Source organism: Panthera leo, chromosome C2 (assembly GCF_018350215.1).
Source record: "Panthera leo isolate Ple1 chromosome C2, P.leo_Ple1_pat1.1, whole genome shotgun sequence".
NCBI classification, from domain to species: Eukaryota; Metazoa; Chordata; class Mammalia; order Carnivora; family Felidae; genus Panthera; species Panthera leo.
The window spans coordinates 101,895,543-101,908,345 of NC_056687.1; the positions used below are offsets into that span (position 1 = coordinate 101,895,543).

The 12,803-nt window shown below is 36.4% G+C and overlaps 1 pseudogene; it reads left to right on the forward strand.

The window, feature by feature from the left end:
• Positions 1–10,533: 10,533 nt before the first annotated feature.
• Positions 10,534–11,600, forward strand: LOC122229319 (annotated as a pseudogene).
• The last annotated feature ends 1,203 nt before the right edge of the window (positions 11,601–12,803 follow it).

Sequence of the window (12,803 nt, forward strand, 5' to 3'; positions counted from 1 at the left end):
TTAGATTTTGGTTTTCTTTCATACTGAAGGCTGAAAAATAGCTTAATATGGGAAGATTCAGCTCATAAACATGTCTGACATTTTTATAATGATGTGCATCAAGTTCAATGCATTCAAATGTAGCCAAATAGACTAGGCCTTAAAAGTGACAATAGAGAAGACCAATGAAATAATGCATTTTCAAGAAAATATAAAAGAAAATGTTCAAGATTAGAGTTCAACCTCACTCCTGTTTGGGCATGTTACATCAAAACATAAAACCATGAAAGAAAAAATAATTTCATTTTTTTCTTTTTATACCTCTGTTCCTTTATATTCCACTTTGCAGAGTTTAGATCAAGACCACACACACACACACACACACACTAAAGCAAAGAAAAATATTCATAAGTCTTCTTTTAATTAAGAATTAAAAGCTAGGGGCACCTGGGTGGCTCAGTCAGTTAAACGTCTGACTTCAGCTCAGGTCATGATCTCACAGTTCATGGGTTCAAGTCCTGTGTCAGGCTCTGTGCTGACAGCTCAGAGACTGGAGCCTGCTTCAGATTCTGTGTCTTCCTCTCTCTCTGCCCCTCCCAAGTTTGTACTCTGTCTCTCCCTCTCTCTCTCTCAAAAATAAATAAACATTAAAAAAAATTTTATAAAAGAATTAAAATCTAATGTAAAATAATACATTTTGCAAATAAATATATTTACTTTAGTTTTATATTAGTATTCATTACCCTGGAGACTGGGTGAAAAAAGCAAATCGGAAAACTGAGAGAGCCATAGACATATACTGCAGAGATTTAAGGGAAATATCTGATAAATGTATTCCTCCTTTTCATGTTATCTATTTAAACTTTTAAAAATGCATACTAATGTGAGGGCTATGAAAATATTTAAAATTCTACATATTCTTATATATTGCATATTTACTGATATGCAACATATATGCTCACAAATCCTAAATGTACAGCACAAATAACTTTCACAAAAGTAATGCAACAATAAAACTTGCCCCAGATAAAGACACAGATAATTAGAGGTACAGAAGTGTACCTCTATCCCAGAGGGACTTCTAAGACCCCATGGTCATTTAAGTACAATCACTCACCACCTACCTGCTCTGCTGTGTCTGATTCTCTGGGCCTACCTGCTCTGCTGTGTCTGATTCTCTGGGCTTACACCATCCAAGCTGTGTTATAGGGGCTGTGATTAAATCTTACATTTTTCAAATTTCAGAGATTAAAATAATGCATCCATTCTGTGCTTTTTAGGATATCTCCATTAGACATGTTTAAAGAAAGAGTGTTACGACTTTACAATTATAGTTTCCTTGGAAGCTACCGAACAGGTTGCACAAAACGAGAGTCAGATGCAGCATTTGGGTTAGATTTAATTATTTTTAAAAATTCCTAAGCCCAGATTTTAACAGTTTTGGGTATAATTTTCAGTTTAGTTTATACTTCCTAATATTATTTTATTCAATTTAGAATATTATTTATAGAACTTAACCTTTTGTTGTCTATTATTAATATAATTTCACTCTTTATTACCATCTCAAAACATCACAGTTGATACAGTATGTTCTCTAAGCCCACTAAAAAACACAACACAGGGGCTCCTGGGTGGCTCAGTCTGTTAAGCTTCCAACTCTTGATTTCAGCTCAGATCGTGATCTCATGGTTCATGAGTTCCAGCTCTGCCTTGGGCTCTGTGCTCACAGCACAGAGCCTGCTTGGGATTCTCTCTCTGCCCCTCCCTTGTGTCCCCTGGATACACAGCGCTCTCTTTTTCAAAATAAATAAGCTTTAAAATAAAAAAAAAAATAAGTAACAGAATATATATACATACACACACACACACGCATTTATTCAAAGATAGTATGCTTGATTTTGAAGATACAACAGTAAACATAAAACAATCTCCTCCCTCAAGGAAATTGCACCAATGTTTAAAACTGACTAAAGTTTTTGGGTTTGGGTGCTTTTTGTTGTGGTGGTGGTTTTGTTTTGCTTTGTATTTTGCAGCACTCATCTTTTTTATTACATTTTCTTTAATTTCCTAACTGTAATGCCTGAAGAGGCAATGTCTGGCAGATTCTGAACTTTGTTATCCAAAGGTGAAGATTTGGTTGTCAATGCTTCAATCTCTTCACCGGTAATGAAAGTCACACCTATAAAGGTGCTGAGAAATCAAAAGAGATGATAGATGGCAAATATCTGTAATATTTTTAAATGATAAAATATCATGATGTTGTATCACAATATCATAATATGAACATCAGTTATAAAGAGCATAAACTATCACAAGTGAAGGTGGAGAATAAGCAAAGATATAAAAGCATCTTAGATATTACTGATAAATCTTACACCAGTGTTAGGGAAGTACTAATATGAAAAAGAGCTTGGAGGTAGCTATCATGAGATAGTACGGATTATCGGTGTAGAAATGAAAGCCATTTTGCAAGTCCCAGTCTTTCCAAAGCTATCAGTTTTGATTCCACAGAGAGAAAATTACCATTACAGGTGGCAAAACAGTGATCACAGATGAATTCCGGAGAAATAAGGATTCTTTTTTTATGCAGATATCGTCTGCAATAAAGAATGAGGTAAACAACTTACATAAGTTATATGAAAGCAGATTGGTTTCTAAATAGAATTTTCCAAATTCTTCTCTAGATGTCAGCAGCTGCTATTTGAAGATGAGTGACTACTTTCAATATGCAGCAGTGGAAATGAGTCTCTCAAACTAAAACTCAAATTACTTTTCTCATCACCATCGAACAAAGTGGGCACTGAAATTAATGTTTTCCAGGTCCAGATCGAAGAAGGAAAGATAAGTACAAGAGTTCAAATCTCTACCCTAAAATCATTTCTTCTATTTTGTGTTCTCCCCATAAAATGGGAATATAGCTGATTAAAACTCAACAAGCAGAGCAAAGAGATTCAGCAGCCACAGTCAAGTCTGTTCTCCAAAGGGAGATGCTGAATCACAATGGGCTAGAGGCTGTACACACTGAGGTTTATGCTTTTAGGTCACTGAGAAATTCTATCACCCCAAATTTTCAGGAATACAACGTGTGGTTTATTCAGATTTTACAAAAGGTCCAACATTACTATTTTAGTCTATCCATGTAACTTCCATGTTTCCTAGTTTTTTTCTATTTTGGGCTTATATTTAACTCTAAAGGTTTTTGTCTCATTTATTATACAAAGATTGTTTTCAGGGCACCTGGGTGGCTCAGTTGGTTAAGCATCTGACTTTGGCTCAGGTCATGATCTCACAGTTCCTGGGTTCCAGCCCCATGTTGGGCTCTGTTCTGGCAGCTCAGAACCTGGAGCCTGCTTGGGATTCTGTGTCTCCCTCTCTTTTCCCTTCCCCCACTCGCACTCTATCTCAAAAATAAACAAACATTAAAAAAAAAAAGATTGTTTTCAAAAAAAAAAAACTAGAGCATATAAGTATAAAAATATTTGTATAAAAAGTTTACATTCTTTTCTATTCTTACCACAAATTATAAAACCTATTATTTAAGGAGAAATTCTGTCAAAAATATAATGAGAAGGGGCTATATTACATTAGTTGTTCAAAGCTCATACTCTACCAAATATGGATTTAAGTAGCCATCAAAAGGAAATACAGGTGCTGAAATTGTTACAGAGTTACTTCTTCCTGGGTCAAATGTTAAAAAACAAAATTGCAGACTCTTGAGTTTTCACTGCCAGATAGCTTTTCTTGTTTATCAGTGTACCTGTTTTGCTGATATTTCTCATCACTGTGGGTAATTATACAGCTCAGAAATTTATTGCACATTAAAATTGTTCCCCATGCACTTTAACATTAAATAAAATGGTAACTGCTCTTTTAAGTATTTTATTTTTTGTTTCACAAGTCTCTATTTTATTATTAATGAATACTAGGTTTAAAGTGATTAGTCCCCTTATTTCTACATTTATCAAAAACATATTGTTCCGGATTTTAAAATTCAGACTTTGTTCTGGGCTGAATTGTGTTCCCTCAGTTCATATGCTGACAGTCTAACCAAGCGTATCTCCAGGGTGACTGTATTTGGAGATAAAACCTTCAGAGATGTAATTAAGGAAAAATAAAGCCCTACAGATGAGCCCCGAACGAGTATGACCAATATCTTTATCAAGGCGAGGTGAGGACACCAGACAAGACCTAGGGAAAACCAGGTGGACACAGGGAGAAGGCAAGAATCTGCAAACCAGGGAGAGAGGCCCCCAAAGACAACAAAGCCTGAGCGAAGGCAGGAAGATGGCCATAAGGAAGCCCCCTCTCCTTCCGCCACAGAGAAACTCACTGAACAACAATACAAGATCCGCAAAGCCTTTATAAGAACTCCAGAAATAGGTTAAAAAGTCACAGTACCCCAGGCAAGCGCAAAGCTGAGAAAAGCCGCGTTGAGGGGGGTGGGAAAAAAAAAAAAAAAAAAAAGCTGTTACATTTTACCTAAGAGGGCACTTACCTTTAGGTGTCACAGCTCAGCGCAATTTGAGAAAATGTGCAGCTTGGGTCTCATCCCGAGGAGAGGAAGAGAAGAGCTGAACTATGCCGAACGTTCCAGCTTTTCGGGAGGCTGACTCGCCTGACCTGGAGCTCTGGCGGGAAACCTCTGCTCACTTCCTTTGGCGGGAGCCAGTGAGAGGTCGAGCGGCAGATGCTGCAGTACTGCAGACAGACGCCAGAGGGAGGAAGAGAATATGAGCTCGTAAAAGAGAAACAGGTGAAACTTTTTTTTTTCAGGTGAAACTCTTTAACTGGGAAACTATCAACATAAGCCTAGAGAAAACACATCCCCAGCAATGGTGTGGGAAGCTTCTAGAACCTCTACCAAAGTTGATTGGTAAAGAGCTTCCCCTATAGGAAAGCAGTCTGTAAAGATGGAGGAGGGGTGGCTGATTTTTGTATAATGACCAACCCCAGAAAAAAATAAGAAGGCATATGAAGAAACAGTAAAATGTGGCCCAATAAAAAGAAAAAAAAATCTCCAGCAACTGAGTCTATGTAATGAAGATCTATGAATTAAGTGCCAAGTAACTTAAAATAACTGCTTTAAAGAAGTTCAGTGAAATGAGAAATCAATAACAAATGGAAAACTGTAAAATTCACATATATGTGGAAATTAAACAGTATGCTCTTGAGTAATCAACGAGTGGAAAAAGAAATTACAAGGGAAATTAGAAACGATGTTGAGATAAATGAAAACTAAACTACAACATACCAAAACTTAGGATGCAGCGGAAGCAATACTAAGAGAGAAGTTTACAATGCTAAATGTCTGCATTAAAAAAGAACGAGAGACACCTGCGTGGCTCAGTCCGTTGAGCATCAGACTCTTGATTTCAGCTCAGGTTTGGATCCCTGGGTTGTGAGATTGAGCTCTTTATCAGGCTTCATGCTGAGCATGAAGAATGCTTAAGATTCTCTCCCTCTCTCTCTGTCTCTCTCCCTCCCTCCCTCCCTCTGCCCCTCTTCCCCACTGTCCCTCTTCCCCACTGTCATACTCTCTCTGTCTTTAAAAGTAAAAATAAATAAATAATAAAATAAATAAATAGAAGAAAAATCTCAAAACAACAATCTAACTTTACACTACAGGAACTGGAAAAACAACAACTATACCCAAAGTTAGCAGAAGGAAGGAAATAAAGATTAGAATACAAAAAAAAAAAAAAAAACCTAATCATTGGTTTTTTGAAAGGATCAACAAAATTGACAGTCTTAAATATATACTAAAGCAAAAGGAGAAAAAACCCTATAATAGAAAAATCTGAAGTGAAAGAAGAAATATTACAACCGATGCTACATAAATAAAGATTATAAAAATAAATAAATAAATAAAAAGGGGGCGCCTGGGTGGCTCAGTCGGTTAAGTGTCGGACTTCGGCTCAGGTCATGATCTCCTGGTCCATGAGTTCGAGCCCCGCATAGGGCTCTGTGCTGACGGCTCAGAGCCTGGAGCCTGTTTCAGCCTCTATGTCTCCTTCTCTCTCTGACCCTCTGCCATTCATGCTCTGTCTCTCTCTGTCTCAAAAATAAATAAACGTTAAAAAAAAATTATGAAAGTAGATTATAAGACACTGTGCCAACAAATTGGATAACCTGGAAGGAATGGATAGATTCCTAGAAACATGCAGTCTACCAAGACTGACTCATGAAGGAAAACAAAACAAAACATAACAGACATATAATTAGTCAGGAGATTAAATCAGTAATCCAATCCTCCCAACTAAGAAATACTCAAGACCAGATGGCCTCACTGGAGAACTGTAACAATCACTCAAAGAAAAATTAACACCAATCCTTCTCAAGCTTGTTCGAAAACTTGACAAGGAGAGAATACTTCCAAATTCATTTTCGAAGCCAGCACTACCCTAATATTAAAGCCAGACAAAGATATAAGAAAAAAAAAATTACAGACCAATATCCCTGTTGAATACTGATGTAAAAATCCTCAACAAAATACTAGCAAACCAATTCAACAGTACATTAAACGGATTATACACCATGACCAAGTGGGATTTATTTCTGGAAAGCAGGGAGGTTTCAACATGTGAAACTCAATGTGATATATCACATTAACAGAAGGAGGAACCGAAAAATATGTACATGGTGATCTTAGCTGGTGCAGAAAAAAACATTTGACAAAATGCAATACTCTCAGAAAAAAAAAGTCGACAAATAAGAAATAGAAGGAAATTACTTCAACATAATAAAAGCCATTTATGAAAAGCCCTGCTGACATCTTGATTTCAGACTTCCGCCCTCCAGAATTGTGAGAGAATAAATTTCTATTGTTTTAAGCCACCCATTTGGTAGTACTTTGTTATGGCAGCTTTAAGAATCTGATATATTTGGCTATATATCTTTTCTACATTATATGAAATCCTGTTCGATTTCTACTTTTCTCATATCATTAATTTCACCCTTGCAAACTATGCAACTATAAAACTCTATCGTATAAGTGTGTGTGTGTGGGTGGGTGTGTGGGGGTGTGTATTTTAAACATGTTTCATTTTAGAGTTAGGTGTCAGGAGCAAGAACACCGTGATTTGCTTCACATTCCCCTGTTCATTCACATATAAGAACCATAAAAGTTCACAAATGGAATTATCATTGACTCTATATGAGTTGTTAAGTAGATTTCGGACACTTGAATAGCAAAGCCATAAGGGATATTATAGGCAAATATGTTACATATTGTAAAAAACATAATATAGTTCTGATGTAACAATAACCAAGAACTCTCTTAAAATTGCAATTACTTATAATTCTCCTATCAGACTCTGAAAGAACTTTCCATCAAAGTTGAAATCAACTCATATATAGTTTTAGTATCTGTGTGAACTTTATTTTTTTTCCTTTAAGGGTTGCACATGAAACCTTTGGGCCTTTCCAACTTTTTGTCTTTAGATGTTTCCCTTTAAGCTGTATCTCTAACCCCAAATAGCTTCTGTACTTTCTCATAAGCCATTTCTTACTCTGTAGGGAACTGATATAGAAGGTCTGACCTTGGTTCTAAAGAAAATTGAAGGAAGAAAAGGGGGTGGAAACTAACTAAAGCAATAGGAAGACGTGTACTATTCAAGGTCAGAGAAAATCAGAACACCAGCAATTCTAGAGAGTAGGCCTAATTTGCTTTACATCTGTTTAAAATGACATCTGTCATTAACACTCAGTATTTATCAAACATGTGTTCATACATACATGGAGAGAAGTATTTTCACCCATATGCTTGAATAACTATGCATGTGTACATATAAATACGTATGCATTTACTCCATGGAAAATTTAAAATTTCCATTTCCAGCATTGAATATGTGACAAAATATACATGCATAATATCACAGATAAAAATTCTTAAATGAAAATTGAAGGTTTTATAATTACTAATTTATTATGTACTAATATAAGTAAAGTGAATATATTTCTGCAACAATGGAGAAAATTCATATGTATTTTTTGAAATGAAACTTTCGATGATGCAGTAAAGGATGTGTAATACAGTTATACGAAACATATTTAGATAGGCATGTTTTTATTTACCATGAAATGAGGGAATATAGAGTAAAAGTTTTCTTAAAATTATCCAGGAAGTAATTTGTATCTTTTAACTCCCTATATTATAACATAATAATTGGTGTTTGTGTCTGAGAGATTCAAATATAAATTTATAGTTAAGAGTATCAAAATACCATAAACAATGTTATGACTAATTTCCCACAGTTAATAAAATGGGTCAGAAGATGATTTTACAATACTTTATGTCTATAAAGGGGCAATATAATATGAACTGAGAGATATGGTTATATTTTGGTGTCTTCCACTCACAAATATAACAAATTTGTGTATTGTATGCATATATGAAATATGTATTATGTATTTCCCAAAATTGTTTGGGATGCATGATTATGTATTTCAAAAACCTGTTATAAATCTGATAAATTCAGTATTTTAGGCATCGTAGTTATTTCATGTGGAACTCTAATAAAATTCTCCAAAATTGTTATACTGAATTGAAATGTCACAGGGCATTGACATAAACAAGCAATACCTCAACCTGCAATGATATTTCTTTCTAAAGCAAAAAGAAATTAAAAGATAAAAAAAATCATTTTAAATGCAACATTATATTGTATAACTCTGTTAAGTTGCCAAATTTCATCAAAGTGTACTATACATTATTTTGTAAGTAAGAATCACTAAATTTATTTCTACATTGTGGAATATAGACAATCCCTAAACATATGCATGTCTTAATATTAATTCATTCCTTTCAACTATAAGTACTCTAAAGATGACCGTAATGGTAACTAAGGTGTAGATGATATTTTGGGGTTTATCGTAGATAATATTTTGGATCACATGCTTTCCAAAAAAACATTATCTAATTTCATCTTCATATTTCAGTCATCTACATTGCCTGAAATGACAGAATCATCATTTATTAAGCATTATTATGTGCCACATAATGTTTATTTATTTTAAGTTTATTTATTTATTTTGAGAGAGAGAGAGAGAGAATGTGAGCAGGGAAGGGGCAGAGAGAGAGGGAGAGGGAGAGAATCTCAAGCAGGCTCCGCACTGTCAGGGTGGAGTCCAATACTGGGCTCAAAAGACTGTGGGATCATGACCTGAGCCAAAATCAAGAGTCAGATGCTTAACTGGCTGAGCCACACAGGTGCCTCATAATGTTCATGTTAATGTTGCTGGATAGGAACCCAACATGAATGAGATTCAGTTCTTGCCCTCAGAAATATTCAAATTCTGGAAAAAAATCAAAGAAATCAATAATTTACACTTGGAAATACATAATAACATGTGGAATTAAGGATAGAAGTTTGTGTAGGGTGGTATGGGAAGTTTACCATAGGCATTTAGTCCCACTTAGAGATCATCTACCCAAGAGAAAGAAAAGTTATTATCAAATGAATGAGCAAGGAAGGTTATTCTAAAAGAGAGGACAGCATGAATAAAGGTTCAAATATATAACATAGTGAAGTATGTATAGCAAACCACAAACAGACCAGAGACCTAGAAATTAAAGGACAAAGCGTAACACCACTTAAGACCATGTGGAGAGACAGGGCAGGTCTTTTATGCCCTCCAGAAGAGACTGTTCTTCATCCTGCAGACAAGACAGGAAACTACTGAAGAGATTTCAGAAGAGACATGATTAACTTTATCTCTCTGGGTAATTTAGCCTCTAGGTAACATAGGAGGTAGATTTGAGACATGAAAACTTGAAGCAGAAAGGTGACATAAGATGTTATTTTAATAATGTTAGTGAGATAAAGGAGATTTTAACTAGGAAGTGCTCTAAGGACATAGAGTGAGAACATTGCCAAGGGGCAGGGTTGAGAGATAAGGTCCTGAGTTATATTTTTACTTCTTGAACTTGACACATATAGGATCAAATCAAATATATTCAAAAGCCAAGGATACATGACACAATCTCATTCAGATTCTTGTCTCTTTACTATGTAGTCAGTCTTGGAACCCATCCCAATCCTATTTTTCCTCTGTTTTTGTGAATATTTGTCAAGTTCTTAGGTATGAGTAATGAAAGACAACTCGCTAATATAATTGGAAAATGAAATTATTTTGCATAGCTCATGGAATCACAGGAGGTGCCGAAGGATTAGCCTCAAGGCCAAGCATCCACAGCCATGCCATTGACGGTACATCATCCTCGAGTGCATTCTCTACAGTTTGCACAACACCAAATTCTTTTCCAACAATTTGATCTAACAGCAGCTACTACTTAGCTTCCAAGTCAGTGCCCTGCATAATCACTTTTATTCATTATCTGGCTGTTTCTCTCCTGGGCCACTTTAGTAAATACCTAACTAGTTTCCTGAGTTCATCTGAGGGCACCTGCAGGAGTCTGTTCCCAGAGACTGACCAGGGTCTGCAAATTCTCCACTCCGAGCAGGTCTGGACTGCCCTGATACCTGCTTTCTATCCTTTAAAAAACACTAGGTATAATGTCTCTGCATCAGCTTTTACTAGAGCCAATCACCTGCCATGTCTGGAACAGGGATTGTACTCAGAGTGCTCTTAGCCCCAATAATTACGAAGTCCACATCTATAAGAAGAACAGGAGCCAACGGGTGAAAGCTCATGAACTCAAGGAGCACAACGGACATATCCCAGGTATGGACTGGGCTCTCAAGAGTGACCACATTGTCATTTGTGGGACAGACCACAATGCCTGTGTCTGGAGTCTGAAAGATGGTGTCTAGAAGCAACTCTGGTAATCCTGAGAATTAATCGTGTAGTGACTTTGCCAAGTGGCCCTCTAGAGAATAAATTTGCTGTGGGAATTGGAGCACGACTCATTTCTGTTTGTTACTTTGAGTCTGACAATGACTGGTGGGTAAGCAAGCACATTAAAAAGCTGATACGTTCCACGGTCGTCAGTTTGGGTTGGCATCCCAATAATGTTTTGCTGGCAGCAGGATCATATGGTTTCCAATTCAGAGTATTTTCTGTCTAACTTAAAGAAGTGGCTGAAAAGCCAGCCAGTATGCCCTGTGGCAGCAAGAAGCCTTTTGGTAAGCTGATGTCAATGTGGTGGCAGTGGCACTGGTGGCTGGGTGGATTGGGTCAGCTTCTCTGCCAGTGGGAGCCACCTGGCCTGGGTCAGCCATGACAGAACCATATCTGTTGTTGGTGCCTCAAAAATTGTGCAGGTCTCAACTCTGAAAACAGAGTTCCTGCCCCTTTTGAGTGTGTCATTTGTCTTGGAAAATAGCTTTGTAGCTGCTGGCCATGACCGCTGTCCATTACACTGTAGATGACTGTGGCTGCTTGACCTTCATCTCCAAATTAGACATTCCAAACAGAACATCCAGCATTTGGCATGGAAAGGTCCCACAACATGGACAAGAGGACCACGACTCAGGACTAAAAAACAGTCTGCAGAATAGCATCACTCAAGTGTGTATTTATGAGGTGGACAAGCATGATTGTCACAAATTTTGCATTACTGGCATCATGGAGCCATAATAATTTGGGATTTCAAGATCTTAGAGTCTTCTATCCCGGGCTTCCTAAGGTGTAGCTGGGTGAGCATCCCAGATCCAGCGTAACAAACTGACAAACTGTGCTGATGAGACCGGGCCATTTGCATGGTGGTCAGAAGAGTCAGCCCTGAGGAAACACTGAAGACGCATATTGTGCAAATACTGTTTGTGCATTTTTGTTTGAATATAATTGGTGAAAGTGTTGTTTTTTAAAAAATTTTAATGTTTATTTATTTGTTTTTGAGAGAGAGAGTGCAAGTAAGAGAGGGGCAGAGAGAGAGGGAGATAGAGAGAGTTTGAAGCAGGCTCCTCCCTGTCAGCACAGAGCCCCATAAGAGGCTGGATCTTACAAACCTTGAGATCATGACCTGAGCCAAAATCAAGAGTCCCCCGATTAACCACCCAAATGCCCCAAAAAGATTGTTGTTGTTTTTTTAAAGCAGCAGTGATTTGTTTTCTTTGTTGGTATCGTTTTGTTTTTGCTATTTCATTCCATTCTTGACCAAAGCTTCTCTTTAAGTAGTTTATTATGGAAAATTGTCACACTACCTTAAAGGAAAGTGTGGAGAGATATGTAAATTTTCTGCAAAACAATTAAATAAAAATACTGAGTGTGAAAAACAAAAAAGAAATACAGTTCATTCTACATCCCAAATGTTTAAGGTAATTTGACTTTTAGTGATTGTAAAATGTTAAAATATTTCTCATGGCAAGGATCTAATTTTTAGAACTGAAAGAATAATTCTCAAATAACACCCCTAGATTTCAGGTTTATTCACAAAACCAGTACATGATCTCCATCACTAACTTAAAGCGTAAAACCAGAATAGAAGAAGCCACACGCATTTCACCCAAGGAATATTGACATGGGCTTCCAAAAACTTATAATGACTGGAAACAAGCTTGCTGTAAGGCAAATTTTAATTCTGAGATATTACTTATATGGCATTATGGTATGAGTATTAAAAATAAAAAGGAGAAGGAAAGATAAATCATTACATAAAGTAGAATATCAGATATCGAGAAAACATACCTGTCTGGCAATGACAACTGGATATTTTACTTTTAAAATTAAATTAAGCTTCTTAATAAGTATTATTAATTCTGGCTTGGCATGCACACACATAATTTAGAAAAAGACCTAGACAAGAAAGGATAACTTTATCCTAATTTTAAAATAGAGTAATATAAGACCTTCGTTAAATGTGATATGCACACATATTATTTTAAACAATATCTTCCTCCAGTGTGCTTAGAAGTCTGCATATT